The following is a 19,396-nucleotide window of genomic DNA, read 5'->3' as shown; positions in this document are numbered from 1 at the left end:
AGTTCATAAATTGCTTCAACTCTCCCATAATACTCGGTACCTCCTTCGCCGATAGCAGATACACAACAATTTGTAGACTTTCGGTCGGCCATAGATAGCTCTTTGCCATAGGTACGAAAGCGATACCCGTTGATGTCGTATTTGTCAAATGAACGGACCTTATAGTCAAAACCATTAGCGACTTGTCTCAATTCGGCGTCCATAGACTCTGAATTAGCCTACAAGTTTAATATGAAAGGATTGTTGCATTACGCACAAATTAGCGAATGAAACCGGGATAGCCGCCTACAAATTAGCCTACAAGTCTAATAGAAATTACCGTTTGTTTGAACCAAGAGATGAAACCGGGATAGCCGCCTCCTTGCTTTGCGAGAAGCTCATACTCTTCGACAGAATCCTTTTGGATCACCGCTCCATACGAGAATAAGGCGACGTATCGACTGTATGAAATATCCAGGAATAAGAGCAGTTCAAAGGAAATAGAAGTTGCGAAACTATGTACCGAGAACTTACTCGATGTACGGCCGCACTTCTATCAGGTTGTTGAAGATATACAACGAAATGGTCCGCCATTGTTCGTTATCCAAAGATACTGGATTTGAAACACTGGCTGGTGCGAGATTCCCTTTGAATAGGCTGAGGTTGGATCCACCCTTTTTAGGGTCGTCAGCATTGTACCGAGGCTTCGGATTATGCAAATGACGATTTTTGGCTTCGTAGTGTGCTGTCACGAAGTTTGCCGCCTCCTCAGTGATTAATGCCTCAGCCATCGATGCTTCAATTCTATGTTTATTTTTACATTTTTGTCGAAGCGTCTTCTGCATCCTCTCAGTTGGGTAGCACCAACGATTTTGCACGGGCCCCCAATCTTGCCTCGGTCGGGAGATGCAAAATCAAATGTTGCATTGGATTAAAGAAGCCCGGTGGAAAGATCTTCTCTAACTTGCAGATCAACTCCGGCGCCAACTCTTCCATTTCTTCTAGCACGCCAGGCGATAGTTCTTTCGCACAAAGAACACGGAAGAAATAGCTGAGTTCTGCCAGTACTAGCCATTCATCCTCAGGGATGAAGCCACGCAACATCACCGGCATTACCCGCTCAATCCATATGTGCCAATCATGACTCTTGAGACCAAATATCTTCAATTTATCAAGACTGGCTCCCCTCTGTAGATTCGCTGCATACCCATCGGGGAACATCAACTGCATTTTCACCCACAAGATAATTTCCCTCATAGCTGGCCTTCCAAGATTGAACCATGCCTTTGGCTTCGTCCAGTTCTGCTTTCCTTTCGGTTCTTTCATGTTTTGTAACGGCCTATCACATAGCGCCTCCAGATCGACTCTAGCCTTAGTATTATCCTTTAACTTCCCATCTATGCCGAACAATGTACCAAAAAGTGCCTCGGCGATATTCTTATCAGTGTGCATCACGTCGATGTTGTGTGGGCAAAGGAGGTCTTTGAAGTAAGGCAGATCCCATAAGCATGTTTTGTGAGTCCAGGCGTGCTTAGAATTATACCCCTTGAAGTACCCTGGGCGCTCTGGATCTGGCTCGAGAGCGTTTAACTGATCCAGGGTCTGTTGGCCTGTCAATGCAGGTGGTGCAGAGTTTTTGACAACTCTACCTCTGATGAAGTTCTTCTTGTCTTTCCTGAACTTATGGCGAGGATTCAGGAACTGTCTATGCATGTCGAAGCAAGAAAACTTGCGACCGGTCTGAAGCCAACGAAACTCAAGAGCTCCCTTGCATGTGGGGCACGGGAACCTTTCATGCACACACCAGCCAACGAATAGCGCATACGCCGGCAAGTCATGCGTCGAGTACATGTACCAGACACGCATTATGAAGTTTCGTTTGCTATAGGCGTCGTATGTCTTGAACCCATTATCCCAGGCTTCTTGCAATTTGTCCTTAAGCGGTTGCATGTACACATTCATATTTTTCCCCGGATAGTTGGGCCCTGGAATTATCAACGTCAGGAAAATGTTCTTTCTTTGCATAATCTGTCGGGGGGGGGGAGATTGAGTGGAAAGACAAATACGGGCCAACAACTGTATTGGGCTGCCGTCATACCAAACACACTGAACCCATCCGTGCTGATGCCGACTCGAGGATGCCTCGGATCTGCCGCTTTGTCACCATGTAATTCATCAAACTTTTTCCACGCAACACCATCCGATGTGTGTACAATCATCAGATTCCCATCTGCATCTAGTTTGGTTCTTTTGCCTGTTTTGTGCCATGTCATCTGTCTGGCCGTCTCTTCGACCATGAAAAGACGTTGAAGTCTTGGTACGATTGGCATATACCGAAGAACACTAACGGGGATTTTGGTCTGTGTCTTCTCACCCATACCGTTGTCTACCACAACATACCTGGAAGACTTGCAAATGGGACAATAGTTCAAGTCCGCATAGTCAAGCCTAAACAAGACACATCCTTTCTCACGGGCATGTATCTTATCATAGGGCATCTTCAGTGCACGGAGGATTTTGTCCGACTGGTACAAGTTTGCAGGCATTACATGGCCTTTGGGTAGAAAGCGTCCAAATACTGTCATCATTGCATCGTAGCATTCTCTGCCCAAGTTGAACTGAGCCTTCAGAGCCATTACTTGTGAGATGGCATCCAACTGACAAAGCTCAGTGTGCTCATGGAGCGGACGTTTTGAAGACTCCAACATTTCATTGAAGGCCTTTGCAGATTCCTCCATCTCCTCGTCCGAATCCCGAGCATCATCAAAGTCTTGCACCATGTTTTCCATCCCGGTACCATGCTCGTCGGTGCGACGACGATCCACCTCAGCTCGGTCACGTTGGGCAGACTCACCATGAAATGTCCACACCGTATAATCGGGCGTAAAACCACTCTTCTGCAGGTGTTTGCCCATTTCAGCCTCTGTCCTCTTTTCCCAATTGCCGCACCGTAAACAGGGGCACTAGGTTTTCCTCTGGCCATTTGCAAATGCGGCTCGCACAAACCCCTTGGTTTTTGTGAACCATTCAGTGCTCCATTTGTTCTGACCAGTGTGACCGGTGTACATCCACGCACGATCACTCATCTTGACTTTTAGAGCTACTAGACACACAACAAATATATATATATATATATATAATTCACCATGTATATATTCATCAGTTGATCTACTTTGTCAATTTTATTACGTCCATGCAACCTACACTCTAATAGGTAATGATAGGTCCTAATCCCACCCGAGTATGTTTAGATTGGGTTCATTTTCCCATGCTATGCTCCGGATCCTACGCAAAATTTCAGCAGCACCTCCCCGCTGTTCTCCTGATACACGTCTCTGCAATAAACAGAGAGGATGTGTATCCGGAGATCAACAGGGGAGGCACTGACGAAATTTATGCGTCGGATCCGGAGCAAAGCATATGGGAAAACGAACCCAATCTAAACATACTCGGGCTGTCCATGGATAGCGTTGGACAATTCGAAAGAATCAAGGTTATAAATATGCAAATGCATGCATATTTATAACTATGACGCTTTCGAACGGGAGACACATATTGGTTACGCATACTAATGATTCAAGACACATATATAGCTAGCTATCAAGTTTCATCGGAATAGATGAAATAATTAATGGGGGAGGAGGACATGTCATTTGTGCTCACCCACGAACGAAGGGGCAGAGCTCGTCAAACGCACGGCGAGGTCGTCGAACACCAAACCTCGCAGCGATGAAACAACTGCACATTTAAAACTACCCGATCAACACAATTATATATGATGTTTTTCATAGCAAAATCGAAAGATATATGACCTAACTAATAATTCACAAATATATGACCCCGTCGGCTTCTGGAAGGCCAAAGAACACCTTTTCGGGAGGTGTCGGGGGTCGGGGTGTCGTGTCGGTCTCGAGGTGCCGTGTCGGGGTCGGGGTCGGGGTCGGGGTCTCGGGGTCGGGGTGTCGGGGTCCTTTTTCCTCTTCTTCTTCTCCTCCTCTCCTCTTTTTTCTTCTTCTTCTTCCTCTTCTTCTTTTTTCTTCTCCTCCTCCCCTTCTTCTTCTTCCTTTCCTTTTTCCTCTTCTTCTTCTCCTCCTCTCCTCTTTCTTCTTCTTCTTCTTCTTCCTCTTCTTCTTTTTTCTTCTCCTCCTCCTCTTCTTCTTCTTCCTTTCCTTTTTCCTCTTCTTCTTCTCCTCCTCTCCTCTTTTTTCTTCTTCTTCTTCTTCCTCTTCTTCTTTTTTCTTCTCCTCCTCCTCCTCTTCTTCTTCCTTTCCTTTTTCCTCTTCTTCTTCTCCTCCTCTCCTCTTTTTCTCTTCTTCTTCTTCTTTCCTCAAACTAAACTAAACCTAAAACTAAAACTAAACTAAAACTAAACCTAAAACTACAACTAAAACTAAATCTAAACTAAAACTAAAACTAAAAAGAAAAAAAAACAGAAAAAGGAGGGGGGCTCACCTGGGGCAGGGCCGGTGGAGGAGGGGGCGGGGCGGTGGAGGAGGTGGCCGGGGCGTGGGGGCGGCCTGGGGCGGCGGGGGGCCGGGCCCGGGGCGGTGGGGCGCGGGGCGGGGGGGGGGGGGGGGGCGGGGCGCCGGGGCGGCGGGGGGCCGGGGCGGGGGGGGGGGGGCGACGGGGCGGTGGGGCGGCGGGGCCCCGGGGCGGTGGGGCGACGGGGGCGACGGGTGGTGGGGTGACGGCGGGCAACGGGCGGTGGGGCAGCGGGGCCGACGGGCGGTGGGGCGGCGGGGCCTCGGGGCGGCGGCGAGTGGTGGGGGCGGCGGCGCGCGGCGGGCGGCGGCGGCAGCGGGGTGGGAAGAGGTGGCGGCGAGGAGAGAATGGCGAGGAGTAACGGGCGGGGGGTACGGGCCGTTAGGTAGTGCCCTCTTTGCCGTCCGCCTCTCTTTGCCGTCCGCCCTTTTGCCTCTTTGCCGTCTGCTGGCAGACGGCAAAGAGGTGGGCCGTTAAGTTTTTTCCAAACGGGCGGGGGGTGGGGGCCACCTCTCTCTTTGCCGTCTGCCAGCGGACGGCAAAGATTCTTTGCCGTCTGCAAGCAGACGGCAAAGAGCTTCTTTGCCGTCTGCCATTTCTTTGCCGTCTGCTTTTTGGTAGCTGATGGCAAAGAGCTTCTTTGCCGTCAGCTAGCAGACGGCAAAGAGCTGGCAGATGGCAAATTAGCTGATTCCAGTAGTGTATGGTGATAATGTGAGGTGGGCCATGTAATACTGAGCCTGCGTGTTTTCACTGCCCTCGCACTCCTTTGCTGTAAGAATGGAGAACATTGCAATCTAGTAGTACCTCCTTTCGCCGAAAGCGTGGGACATCCAGCAGTCCTACCATGTCAGTAATAATGAGCAATGAGCCGTCAAATCACATAGACCCAACAGTAAGTTGGACGAACGAAGCAACCATCACTCTTGAACCCGCTTCTCTCTTCAACGCAGGCGCCAGCGAGAGGTCGCGTCCGCTCTGCCCGGGCATGAATGCGGCACCAATTCTTTGGAGCGGCGCTGACCGTTTTGGGCGGGAAGCGCGCGCGGGTGATGGAGGGGCTTTGGGTGGGCCAGGCTGGTCAGGAGCGGGCGTGGCAGCGGTCCACCTGTCCCGACTGGACGCCCGGAAGAGGATGCACTGACTCTCGCGGCTAAATCGTACACTACACACCATCTCTCTGTAGGAGTAGGTCGATGTGTCGCTCTCTCTAACACACACACATGCTGTTAAACACACACGCACATGCACACACAGGTTCATAGAATAGGAATATCGTGCGAGTTACTTAGGGAGCCTTTGGATCCTTAGCAAGAACAGTTTATAGCCTAGCCGGGCAAGGTTAGGCGTTTGGAACTGTTAGACTACCCATAGTGGAAGTAACATAGGCGGTAACATCACACTTATCTAAGCAAAATAGATGACGTGGCATGTAATTAATGAAGAAAGAGAGGGATGTGGTAACATAGCTAGTTACTATAACATCACACATAGCAGTATCAAGAAAAGATGAGTCTACAACCTAATAAATGAAGTGATGCATCACACAACACATATGTTACTACCCACTGTGGAGGTAGTAACATATGCATGTTATTACTCTAAGTTACTCCCCATTGTCACTAGTGTTAAAATATGTTAGGTTTTGTGTGCCAGCTAGCTTGGGTGGGTTATGATACGTCTCCAACGTATCTATAATTTATGAAGTATTCATGCTATTATATTATCCATCTTGGATGTTTAATGGGCTTTATTAAACACTTTTATATTATTTTTGGGACTAACCTACTGACCCAGAGCCCAGTGCCAGTTTCTATTTTTCCCTTGTTTCAGTGTTTCGCAGAAAAGGAATATCAAACGGAATGAAACCTTCAGGAGAGTTATTTTTGGAACGGAAGCAATCCAGAAGACTTGGAGTATACGTAAGGGAAGCAACGAGGAAGGCACGAGGTAGGGGGCGCGCCCACCCCCCTGGTCACGCCCTCCACCCTCATGGGCCCCTCGTGGCTCCCCTTACCGACTTCTTTCGCCTATATATATCCATATACCCTAAAAACATCGGGGAACAGAATAGACCGGGAGTTCCGCCGCCGCAAGCCTCTGTAGCCACCAAAAACTAATCGGGACCCTGTTCCGGCACCCTGCCGGAGGGGGGATCCATCACCGGTGGCCATCTTCATCATCCCGGCGCTCTCCATGACGAGGAGGGAGTAGTTCACCCTCGGGCCTGAGGGTATGTACTAGTAGCTATGTGTTTGATCTCTCTCTCTCTCTCTCGTGTTCTTGAGGTGATACGATCTTGATGTATCGCGAGCTTTGCTATTATATTTGGATCTTATGATGTTTCTCTCCCTCTACTCTCTTGTAATGGATTGAGTTTTCCCTTTGAAGTTATTTTATAGGATTGAGTCTTTAAGGATTTGAGAACACTTGATGTATGTCTTGCATGTGCTTATCTATGGTGACAATGGGATATCACGTGATTCACTTGATGTATGTTTTGGTGATCAACTTGCGGGTTCCCTGACCTCGTGAACTTATGCATAGGGGTTGGCACACGTTTTTGTCTTGACTCTCCGGTAGAAACTTTGGGCCACTCTTTGAAGTTCTTTGTGTTGGTTGAATAGATGAATCCGAGATTGTGTGATGCATATCGTATAATCATACCCACGGATACTCGAGGTGACATTGGAGTATCTAGGTGACATTAGGGTTTTGGTAGATTTGTGTCTTAAGGTGTTATTCTAGTACGAACTCTATGATAGATCGAACGGAAAGAATAGCTTCATGTTATTTTACTACGGACTCTTGAATAGGTTGATCAGAAAGAATAACTTTGAGGTGGTTTCGTACCCTACCATATTCTCTTCGTTTGTTCTCCGCTATTAGTGACTTTGGAGTGACTCTTTTTTGCATGTTGAGGGATAGTTATATGATCCAATTATGTTATTATTGTTGAGAGAACTTGCACTAGTGAAAGTATGAACCCTAGGCCTTGTTTCAACGCATTGCAATACCGTTTACGCTCACTTTTATCGCTAGTTACCTTGCTGTTTTTATATTTTCAGATTACAAAAACCTATATCTACCATCCATATTGCACTTGTATCACCATCTCTTCGCCAAACTAGTGCACCTATACAATTTACCATTGTATTGGGTGTGTTGGGGACACAAGAGACTCTTTGTTATTTGGTTTGCAGGGTTGCTTGAGAGAGACCATCTTCATCCTACGCCTCCCACGGATTGATAAACCTTAGGTCATCCACTTGAGGGAAATTTGCTACTGTCCTACAAACCTCTGCACTTGGAGGCCCAACAACGTCTACAAGAAGAAGGTTGTGTAGTAGACATCAAGCTCTTTTCTGGCGCCGTTGCCGGGGAGGTGAGTGCTTGAAGGTATATCTTTAGATCTTGCAATCGAATCTTTTAGTTTCTTGTTTTTATCACTAGTTTAGTCTATAAAAGAAAACTACAAAAAATGGAATTAAGGGTGCCTCATATGCTTCATCTTTTTAATGTCTTTCGTGAAAATGATGGGAAGGAAAATTGTGCTCAAGTACTAGAAGAAGAATTACATAGAATGCTTGGCATAAAATATGTGAATGATGAGCATGATTGCAATGTTGTTAGTATGAATTCTTTGAATACCCATGATGCTAATGATATGCAAAGCCACAAGCTTGGGGATGCTATGTTTGATGAAGATGATATGTTTAGTCCCCCAAGTTTTGATGAGCAAATTTATTATGATAAAAGCATGCCTCCTATTTATGATGTTTATTGTGATGACACGTATGCTATAAAGAATAAAGATAACCATGAAACTTTTCATCATGATTTTAATTTTCAATTGGATATGCTTCACATGATAGTTATATTGTTGAGTTTGCTCCCACTACTATTGATGAGAACAAATTTGCTTCTGTGGAGAGTAGTAAAATTTCTATGCAAGTAGATCATGAAAAGAATGCTTTATGTGCTGGTTATATGGTTGAATTCATTCATGATGCTACTGATAATTATTATGAGGGAGGAACATATGCTTGTAGGAATTGCAATAATATCAAGTTTCCTCTCTATGTGTTGAAAATCTTGAAGTTATGCTTGTTTTGCCTTCCTATGCTAGTTGATTATTGTTCCCATAAGTTGTTGCTCAAAAAATCCCTATGCATAGGAAGTGGGTTAGACTTAAATGTGCTAGTCATATTCTTCATGATGCTCTCTTTATGTTTCAATTCTTATGTTTCATGTGAGCATCATTGAAATCATCATGCCTAGCTAGGGGCGTTAAACGATAGCGCTTGTTGGGAGGCAACCCAATTTTATTTTAGTTTCTTGGTTTCTGGTTCTGTTTAGGAATAAATAATCTATCTAGCCTCTGGTTAGATGTGGTTTTATGTTTTAATTAGTGTTTGTGCCAAGTTAAACCTATAGGATCTTCTTGGATGATAATTATTTGATCTTGCTGAAAATTCCAGAAACTTTCTGTTCACAAAAACAATTGTTTAAAATCACCAGAACATGATAAAATATTGATTCCAATTTCAGAAGATCAATAATCAAATTATCTAGGTATTTCTATTTTTGTTGAATTTTTTGGGTCCCATAAGTTTGCGTTAGTTACAGATTACTACAGACTGTTCTGTTTTTGACAGATTCTGTTTTTCGTGTGTTGTTCGCTTATTTTGATGACTCTATGGCTAGTAAAATAGTTTATAAACCATATAGAAGTTGGAATAAAGTAGATTTAACACCAATACAAATAAATAATGAGTTCATTACAGTACCTTGAAGTGGTGTTTTGTTTTCTTTCGCTAACGGACCTCACGAGATTTTCTGTTAAGTTTTGTGTTGTGAAGTTTTCAAGTTTTGGGTAAAGATTCGATGGACTACGGAATAAGGAGTGGCAAGAGCCTAAGCTTGGGGATGCCCAAGGCACCACAAGGTAATATTCAAGGACAACCAAGAGCCTAAGCTTGGGGATGCCCCGGATGGCATCCCCTCTTTCGTCTTCGTTCATCGGTAACATTACTTGGAGCTATATTTTTATTCACCACATGATATGTGTTTTGCTTGGAGCGTCATTTTATTTTATTTTGTTTTGCTTGCCATTTGAATAAAATACTAAGATATGAAATTATTAAATGGGAGAGTCTTCACATAGCTACATAATTATTTAACTACTCATTAATCTTCACTTATATCTTTTTGGAGTAGTTTTGTCATTTACTCGTGTGCTTCACTTATATCCTATGAGCAAATGGTTGAATGATTTGAATGTCATAAATATGAAATTATATATGTTTCATATGCTTATCCCATGGGGAGTAATGACTTTACATATAAGAAGTAGAGGTGGTAAATTCATGAAAGAATATTGAAGGTTAGCAAACATTGTATTGGTCACTTGAACAATTCATGAAAGAATATTGAAGGAAGAGAGATTTCACATATAAATATACTATCTTGGACATCTTTTGTAATTGTGAGCACTCATTAAAATATGACATGATAAAAAGTTGATGTTGGACAAGGAAGCAACGTAATGGGTTATGTTTTCTTATATCCGAAATAAAGTATATCGTCATGGATCGCCCCACACGTTGAGCTTGCCTTTCCCCCTCATGCTAGCAAAATTCTTTGCACCAAGTAGAGATACTACTTGTGCTTCCAAACATCCCTTAAACCAGTATTGCCATGAGAGTCCACCATACCTACCTATGGATTGAGTAAGATCCTTCAAGTAAGTTGTCATCGGTGCATGCAATAAAAATTGCTCTCTAAATATGTATGATCTTTTAGTGTGGAGAAAATAAGCTTTATACGATCATTGTGATATGGAGGAAATAAAAGCGACGGACTGCATAATAAAGGTCCCTATCACAAGTGGCAATATAAAGTGACGTTCCCTCGCATTAAGATTTTGTGCATCCAACTATAAAAGCGCATGGCAACCTCTGCTTCCCTCTGCGAAGGGCCTATCTTTTATTCTTGTCTTTTACCTTATGCAAGAGTCATGGTGATCTTCACCTTTACTTTTTACATTTTATCCTTTGGCAAGCACATTGTGTTGGAAAGATTCTGATACATATATCCAATTGGATGTAAGGCATCATGAGCTATTATTGTTGACATTACCCTTGAGGTAAAAGGTTGGGAGGCGAATCTATAAGCCCCTATCTTTCTCTGTGTCTGATTAAAACTTTGAACCCATAAATCGTGAGTGTTAGCAATTGTGAAAGACTATATGATAGTTGACTATGTGGGGTTTGCTAAATCAAAGCTCTGTCATAGGCCCTTCCTGAAAATAAGATGAATTGTAATTGTTTGATGACTAATAACATGGTTTGTTAGTTTTCAAGAAAGTTTATGATCTATGCTTTAACATGTGAATAGTTTGTTACTTGATCATGAGAAGCTTTATGAGATGAGCTACTGTTATGATATATAATGATGCTAGAAAAGGTGATTGAAATTATCATTGATCAAACTTGTGCACCTGCTAGCATTCACACTTCATAAATTATTTCTTTTATCATTTACCTACTCGAGGACGAGCAGGAATTAAGCTTGGGGATGCTGATACGTCTCCAACATATCTATAATTTATGAAGTATTCATGCTATTATATTATCCATCTTGGATGTTTAATGGGCTTTATTAAACACTTTTATATTATTTTTGGGACTAACCTATTGACCCAGAGCCCAGTGCCAGTTTCTGTTTTTTCCCTTGTGTCAGTGTTTCGCAGAAAAGGAATATCAAACGGAGTCCAAACAGAATGAAACCTCCGGGAGAGTTATTTTTGGAACAGAAGCAATCCAGAAGACTTGGAGTATACGTAAGGGAAGCAACGAGGAAGGCACGAGGCAGGGGGGCGCGCCCACCCCCCCGGGCGCGCCCTCCACCCTCGTGGGCCCCTCGTGGCTCCCCTTACCAACTTCTTTCACCTATATATATATCCATATACCCTAAAAACATCGGGGAACATAATAGATCGGGAGTTCCGCCGCCGCAAGCCTTTGTAGCCACCAAAAACTAACCGGGACCCTGTTCCGGCACCCTGCCAGAGGGGGGATCCATCACCGGTGGCCATGTTCATCATCCCGGCGCTCTCCATGACGAGGAGGGAGTAGTTCACCCTCGGGCCTGAGGGTATGTACTAGTAGCTATGTGTTTGATCTCTCTCTCTCTCTCTCTCGTGTTCTTGAGGTGATACGATCTTGATTTATCGCGAGCTTTGCTATTATAGTTGGATCTTATGATGTTTCTCCCCCTCTACTCTCTTGTAATGGATTGAGTTTTCCCTTTGAAGTTATTTTATCGGATCGAGTCTTTAAGGATTTGAGAACACTTGATGTATGTCTTGCATGTGCTTATCTGTGGTGACAATGGGATATCACGTGATTCACTTGATGTATGTTTTGGTGATCAACTTGCGGGTTCTGTGACCTCGTGAACTTATGCATAGGGGTTGGCACACGTTTTCGTCTTGACTCTCCGGTAGAAACTTTGGGGCACTCTTTGAAGTTATTTGTGTTGGTTGAATAGATGAATCCGAGATTGTGTGATGCATATCGTATAATCATACCCACGGATACTCGAGGTGACATTGGAGTATCTAGGTGACATTAGGGTTTTGGTTGATTTGTGTCTTAAGGTGTTATTCTAGTACGAACTCTATGATAGACTGAACAGAAAGAATAGCTTCATGTTATTTTACTACGGACTCTTGAATAGGTTGATCAGAAAGAATAACTTTGAGGTGGTTTCATACCCTACCATAATCTCTTCGTTTGTTCTCCGCTATTAGTGACTTTGGAGTGACTCTTTGTTGCATGTTGAGGGATAGTTATATGATCCAATTATGTTATTATTGTTGAGAGAACTTGCACTAGTGAAAGTATGAACCCTAGGCCTTGTTTCAACGCATTGCAATAACGTTTACGCTCACTTTTATTGCTAGTTACCTTGCTGTTTTTATATTTTCAGATTACAAAAACCTATATCTACCATCCATATTGCACTTGTATCACCATCTCTTCGCCGAACTAGTGCACCTATACAATTTACCATTGTATTGGGTGTGTTGGGGACACAAGAGACTCTTTGTTATTTGGTTGCAGGGTTGCTTGAGAGAGACCATCTTCATCCTACGCCTCCCACGGATTGATAAACCTTAGGTCATCCACTTGAGGGAAATTTGCTACTGTCCTACAAACCTCTGCACTTGGAGGCCCAACAACGTCTACAAGAAGAAGGTTGTGTTGTAGACATCAGGCTAGAAAAACCTTGCTAGCTTAGGAGAGCCAGATCGGCTCGCTTCCGACGGCAAACTTCGCGCACTACCTCCGTCCTGGTTTATTGGTCCCCATTGTATTTCGTGTCAAATTTTGACCATAGATTGAACTAATAAAATGTTCATGCATGTCACAAAAAATTATATCATTGAAAACTATGTTCAAATACGAATCCAATGATATAATTTTTGTTGACATGCATTAACATTTTGTTAGTTAAATCTTTGGTCAAAATTTGGCACAAAATACAAAGGGGACCTATAAACCAGGACGAAGGTACTAGTAGTAACATAGACTAGTAAGATATGCATGTTACTAGTCCAAGTTACTCACCACTATGACCAGCCTAAGCAATGTAACCAAACACTTACTCTGCCTTGTTATCTCCCCCGGAAACCCAATGCATGGAGCGCAACTACGCGTTGATCAGTCAAGAAATCAAAGTCGGCTTGCATGCGAGTTAATACGTGGCCCTACATGGTAGCTAAAACGGCATCTCTTAGTTGTTGGGATTAATTGTTGCGTTTAGAGATAGAAATCTGGGCTTTGATTGGAGGAAGGACTGGTCAAGTTTCTCCTTCTCCTCCAATCTTCTTGCACCTTGGTCCCGCTGCACCTTCTAACGTGACTGATTACACCTAGACGGAGGGAGTAGTATGAGATACGGTGGCACACTGACTTAGGTCGAATACAAGTGCCCAAAATTGTGTGCATGTTATAATAAGGATTCACTTAAAATAGTACGTGAGCGAACAGAGGGATCAATTGGACGGTGTTCACGAGCAGTAGTGAGATGTGTGAGGTAAGATACACCGCTGGCGCTTTTAATTTTTCTTATTAATTTGTTTGTTTCACCCTCTGACTGGTGGGACCCAACGTACTACATGGAGAGAGGTAAGGTGACTAAGGCTGCATTATTTCTGTACTACCAACACTGCTTTAATTCCCAAAAGACCTTACCACCAAAGCCACATGACACAATTATGATTTAAATCCCAATGTCTCGCACGCAAAAACAAACACGGCATGCTTGTCACACGAATGCAGGAATGTATAAAAGGTTATTTTGCTCTCGTTGAACATAACGGGAGGGTGGTGTAGCTGGTTAGCCTGTTCGCTCATCAAACTTAACGTCTCGGGTTGGATAACTACACTTGAGCATAATTTTGTTTTTGTTCGACTTCTTTCTTCCACCCAATGACAGGTAGGCCCCGCATGACAGAGAGAGAAAGTGATCTGGGGCGGTGCCAGGAGGATTCTTTGATTGGTCAAAATGGATGGACACGGAGCTATACGATCTCGTAATGACCGTATAATCACCTCATCACGTATACGCTGCAGCCTCGATGCTTGTTTTCTAGGGTTTTCACTCTTCACACTCTCTCTCCAGTATATATATACATGCTGGAGCCTCAGCGCTTGTAGTTGCTCTCTTCACAATCTCTCACCCTCTCCAGATCTAAACAAGACTTCATTGGCCTCTCTCTCCCCTCACTACTAGTCAAAGAGCCGGCAGGATCCGTCCGCCGGGAAGGGAAGGAGGCTTAACGCTGTCGCCGTCGATGAGGGAGGAAATTCACCACCGGCGCAACTGTTCTCTTTCACCCAGCGGCGGCGCGGGAGGGCCTCCGACCCCTTCTTCCTCGCCGCCGTACGTAGTGTGGGCTGAACGGCCTCCGGTCGCCCACCGAACCACACCCGAAGAACCTTACGGTATAATTTACTTATTCCACATGCATTGCTCTAGCTGCATGTGGGCTTTTTCCGCTTCTGCACTCGAATCTAGGTGTTGGATCAAACAGGAAAGTAGTGGGGAAAGTTGTATAGCATGAATCTAGGATGTGGTTCAAAGAGGAAAGGAATGGGGGAAAGTTGTATAGCATGAATCTAGGACGTGGTTCAAAAAGGAAAGGAACGGGGGAAGTAGTGGGGAAAGTTGTATAGCATGAATCTAAGACGTGGTTCAAAGAGGAAAGGAATGGGGGAACGTAGTGGGAAAGTTGTATAGCATGAATCTAGGATGTGGTTCAAAGAGGAAAGGAAGGGGGAAATACTAGTACAGACTGGCTATCCAGCACCTACTTTGGTGGAAAAGGGAAAACAATGACAAATGCAGTACGCACATATGTAACGAACTGATCTTTTTGTTTTGGGGGACAAGGCTGTAGAGTTTGAGCATGACTAGGTTTGCTGTGCTCACATAGGGAAAGGTGTCCAAAGATAACAAAACTGGGACCAACACAAATATGCTCCTTGGTTGTTTGTTCTTTGTTGCAACAGACTGTGCATCACCCCTTCATACATCGGTAGATGCACATGGTGCTGGTGCGTCCACTGTCCCATGCAACTCTTTAGCTGTTGTTAATCTAAGGCCCTGTTTGGTTAAAAAGTCCATAGTCACTACCTGATTAGTTCCAGGGACTAAACATGGACTAGAGGTTATTAAATAACATGCTAAAAGACCATGTTACTCCTAGTAATGAACTAATAGAGACAAGGTGTGATGCGGGGCAGGGCAACTGTTGGAAGAAGTCCCAAAAAGACTCTCCGTCGGGGTCTTCTTTCTTTAGTCCCAAATGCCCACTTTTAGTCCCTAAAAGTCCCTCCTGTTTGGTTTAGATGGGACTGACAAGGACTTTTTTAGTCCCTACACCAAAAAGTCCCTGTAAACAAACACCCTCTAATAATGCCACCGGAAAATTGCTGCAATGCCACAGTTAAAAGCAAATTAAATGTTTAATGAATTTTATTGTTAATATAATCTCTATTAATATTAATCAATCCACCGTTTGAGAAATGCTACTATCTTGCTTTCTTTCCCATTTAGATACATTAGATGCTTCTTTTTATTGGCTTCTGTGTCATCCACCGTTATTGACCACTAGTTGTTTCCTTTGCACCTCTGTGTAAACAGGGTTATCTACTTCACCTCGTTGCTATTGTGACCTTTTGTTGCACTACACAAAACACTTTTTTAAGAGTGTTTTGTGCAGTTCAACCAAAATGGCACACTGACAATGTTGCTTGATTGCTTGATCTTAGTGGAACTGCACAAGAGGAGATCTTACTTCCTATCCGTGTTGGCAAATTTGGTTCAGATCTTCTTCTTGTGAGTTGTTTGAATTCTGTGTCATGAGAGGTCAGTCTTTCTTTCACATGATTGTGCAATGTGCTTTCGTATGTTGTGCTACTTGTAAGGTAATGTTGCTTGATTTTAGTGAACTGCACAAATGGAGACAAGACTTCCAATCTGTATGTGCACCGTAATATCCCATTGAGGTAAGATAAGGGCATTTCACAACTGTTGGCCTGTATTTTGCCACTTTCATCAGAAAATTAATGTCGTTGTTTAGCGCTATACTTGTGCTCCCTAATTGACATGCCAATTCTTACATTGAAGGCGAAGCTTTTCTGTTATTGAACCAAGTGATGAAGGTGAAGAACAAGCGGAAGAAAAAAAATCAACTCCCAGTGCTGTAATGAAGCACTGGAACTGTGATGACACAAGTAATGATATAGTTTTGCATCTTAATTTATTGCTATGGCTGGAACGAGCAATTGTTTTGCCACTGATTTTGTTGTGGTTTTGTCACGACAGATGTCCTAGAGTGAGGACTTAGTCGTGAGGCCAACGCATCTATGTAGTAGCTTGAGAGGGGTTGATCGGAATCGAGAGACGCAACACAAGACAAGGGTTTAGACAACTTTGGGCCCCGGGAAACATCATCCAGTAACAACCCTACATGCTGTTTGAGGCTAGATCTCATTATCATCATGAGAGAGTCGCCGGTAAACCGGCTCTTTGTGTCTAGCCCTAGAGATTGTTTCTTCTTGCTTGTCCCTCTTTGGGGAGCCCCGCCCCTCCTTATATATGTTGAAGGGGAGGGTTACATGTAGAGTCCAACTCGGACTTAAGACTTAACTATTCTGACTTATCTTCACGGGCTTCTTCACATCCTGGGCTTCATAACGTCTCGGGCTTCATAACCCCTGGCAACCCAGTTATCACTGTCTGCCGGTTTATGATGGTCTACCGGTTTATGATGGTCTGCCGGTTTATGATTGTCTGCTAGGTTATCATCTGACTTAACTCCTGCCGGGTTATCATCTGACTTAACTCCTGTCGGGTTATCATCTGACTTAACTCCTGCCGGTTTACCACCTGCCTTAACACTTGCCGGTTTACCACCTGCCGGTTTACCGTCCGTCTTAGCCATCTGTCTTAACTGTCCGTCTTAACTGTCAGCTGGTTTACCATCCGCTGGTTTACCATGTCCCAGCCAGGTTATGACTCCGGCCGGGTCATACTGCGGGGTATATCCCCGACAGATTTGATGCCACTCTTAATGTAATATGTAATTATCTCTACTTGTGCAAACAGGGATCTTCTTTGAAGATACCATATATTTTAGTGGAACTGCACAAGAATATGTTGGAAACATTAAACTAATCGAGGAGTACATAGTAAGCATGACAACCACAGTAGATAACAACAGATGGTTCCGGAGAAGTGCTTGATCTGTATGCTCTACACAATAAGCCTCCTGACAAAGGTTGGTACTCGCCCACGGATTTCATCCATATGATTGAGCTTTGTCATCTCTATTGGTGTTGTGCTACTGTTTAGATACTGTCATGAGAAAGTGGTATTGTCCTTGAGAAGTGCTTCATCTGTGCTGTTTTAAATCCTTTCCTTTTTTCCGAGCAAACAGAGATGCTAGCATTTAGTTGTCATGTTGTCTTTGCACAACAGGATCATCCTCCTCTGAAGAAGAATATGGAGTACATGAAGTGACTAGTTCCGATTATCCCAGGATGAAGAAGCCATGTCTATCTTCTCATCAGAAGGAGCAGTTGAAGGATGGTTACATTACTCCCCACAAGACCAAACTAACTTCAGCTCAGAAGGACTGGTATATCTCCATCTTTTTGCTGTGATGCGCAAGTACAATGTAGTTCTAGGATTCTTTCCGGTGAGTTCCATTTTTTAAAGTGTGCTCTACATGGACCATGTAGGTGTCTGTTTAAACTGTCAATTCATAGTACAATTTGCTTTATACTAATCACTTTTTTGTATTTGTGCAAACAGGGGTGCTCAGCTTGATTTCAATGGGAACTGCACAAAATGTTTATGAATGCATCGAATCATTCATTTCCACCACAAGAAAGGAGGTGCCCATATGTTCAAGGCGTTGAAACATATAAGGGCGAAATCATACAAGCTACGTGCGAATTTGGTTGATTTTGGTGGAACTGCACAAAAAGAACAGCTGGTTTATTTAGCACGAGGTGCCATGTCAATGTCCGAACTGATGGCAAACCCTGCCCATTCCACAATTTAGCACGAGGTGCCATGTCAATGTCCGAACTGATGGCAAACCCTGCCCATTCCACAATCGTAGGCATTTGATATTTTGGAATGGGAAAACCTTGTCAAAGTTTGCTCATTGATGTACGCAAAACAACAAGCATTTGACATTTTGGAATGGGAAAACCTTGTCAAAGTTTGCTCATTGATGTACGCAAAACAACAAGCATTTGACATTTTGGAATGGGAAAACCTTGTCAAAGTTTGCTCATTGATGTACGCAAAACAACAAGCATTTGACATTTTGGAATGGGACAACCTTGTCAAATTTTGCTCATTGATGTTAGCAAGAAGACATGCGTTTGATATTTTCGAATGGGACGCCCTTTGCTGTCAGCAGCGTCGATCTATTTTTCTTTATTCTTTAGTTGTGAAGTAAATATTGGCTCTGACATGTGAATCGCTGAGATGCATAATCATCGATTGTTTTGAATGTTCTCTATGAATTGCCAGGCCTGTGTGTTTGATTGCAATGTACAGGAACGCTAAAAAGCTGCTCAAACTCTTTGTACTCTGGTCAAAGTAGAGATACTTTGACTGCAGATAAAACTTGTATGCAGACTAAAAAGGACCGGAGGGAGTACATGTGAAACTGCTGCAAACGAGGTGATCACCCTGGGAATAATGCTAGTATGTTTTGTTTTGCATGTTCATCCAATGCCAGTGATACAGGAATTCAAACTAATCGAACTAAATTCATTCATGCACGGTCGGATTTCATATAAACATGCCGGATTTCATTACATTTCATACATTCTTCAACTAAAAAGGGGTGCACTAGATGTATAATTAATTAACCGAAGCTACCCACCTGTGTCCGACTGAGCCGGACATAAGCTTCTTCTCCAGCGGACTGAGCTTCAGTGACTTAACTGCAGGTGCAGTTGCGTAACTGACATGTGGCCCAGATGCTTGTTGGGCCCACATGTCAGTGAGCCAATTGCACCAGCAATTAAGTAGAAGCAGCGTCCTTCTCCAACATAGCTCTCCGACTCCATGTCGCCGCCAAGAAGCTAATCGGCCGTCAATGGTCAACCCGCCTAGCTTGGCTTCAACCGGAGGGTAGCAGCAGTGGCCTTACTTGGACCCGAGCGGCGGTGACCTACCGTGTTCTACTCTTCCTCGTTTTCTGTGTGGCGCGGCCTCGTTGGCAGCGGGGCGGGGCCTCGACGGAGCCGGCGATGTCCTCTGTCTCATTGCCGGCGGGGCGGGGGAAATCCTAACCCTCGTTGCCGGCAGGGTGGGCCTCGGGTGAGCCGGCGAT

Source organism: Triticum aestivum, chromosome 3D, assembly GCF_018294505.1.
Source record: "Triticum aestivum cultivar Chinese Spring chromosome 3D, IWGSC CS RefSeq v2.1, whole genome shotgun sequence".
NCBI classification, from domain to species: Eukaryota; Viridiplantae; Streptophyta; class Magnoliopsida; order Poales; family Poaceae; genus Triticum; species Triticum aestivum.
The sequence above is the reverse complement of the archived record's forward strand: the minus strand, read 5'-3'. Positions refer to the sequence as shown.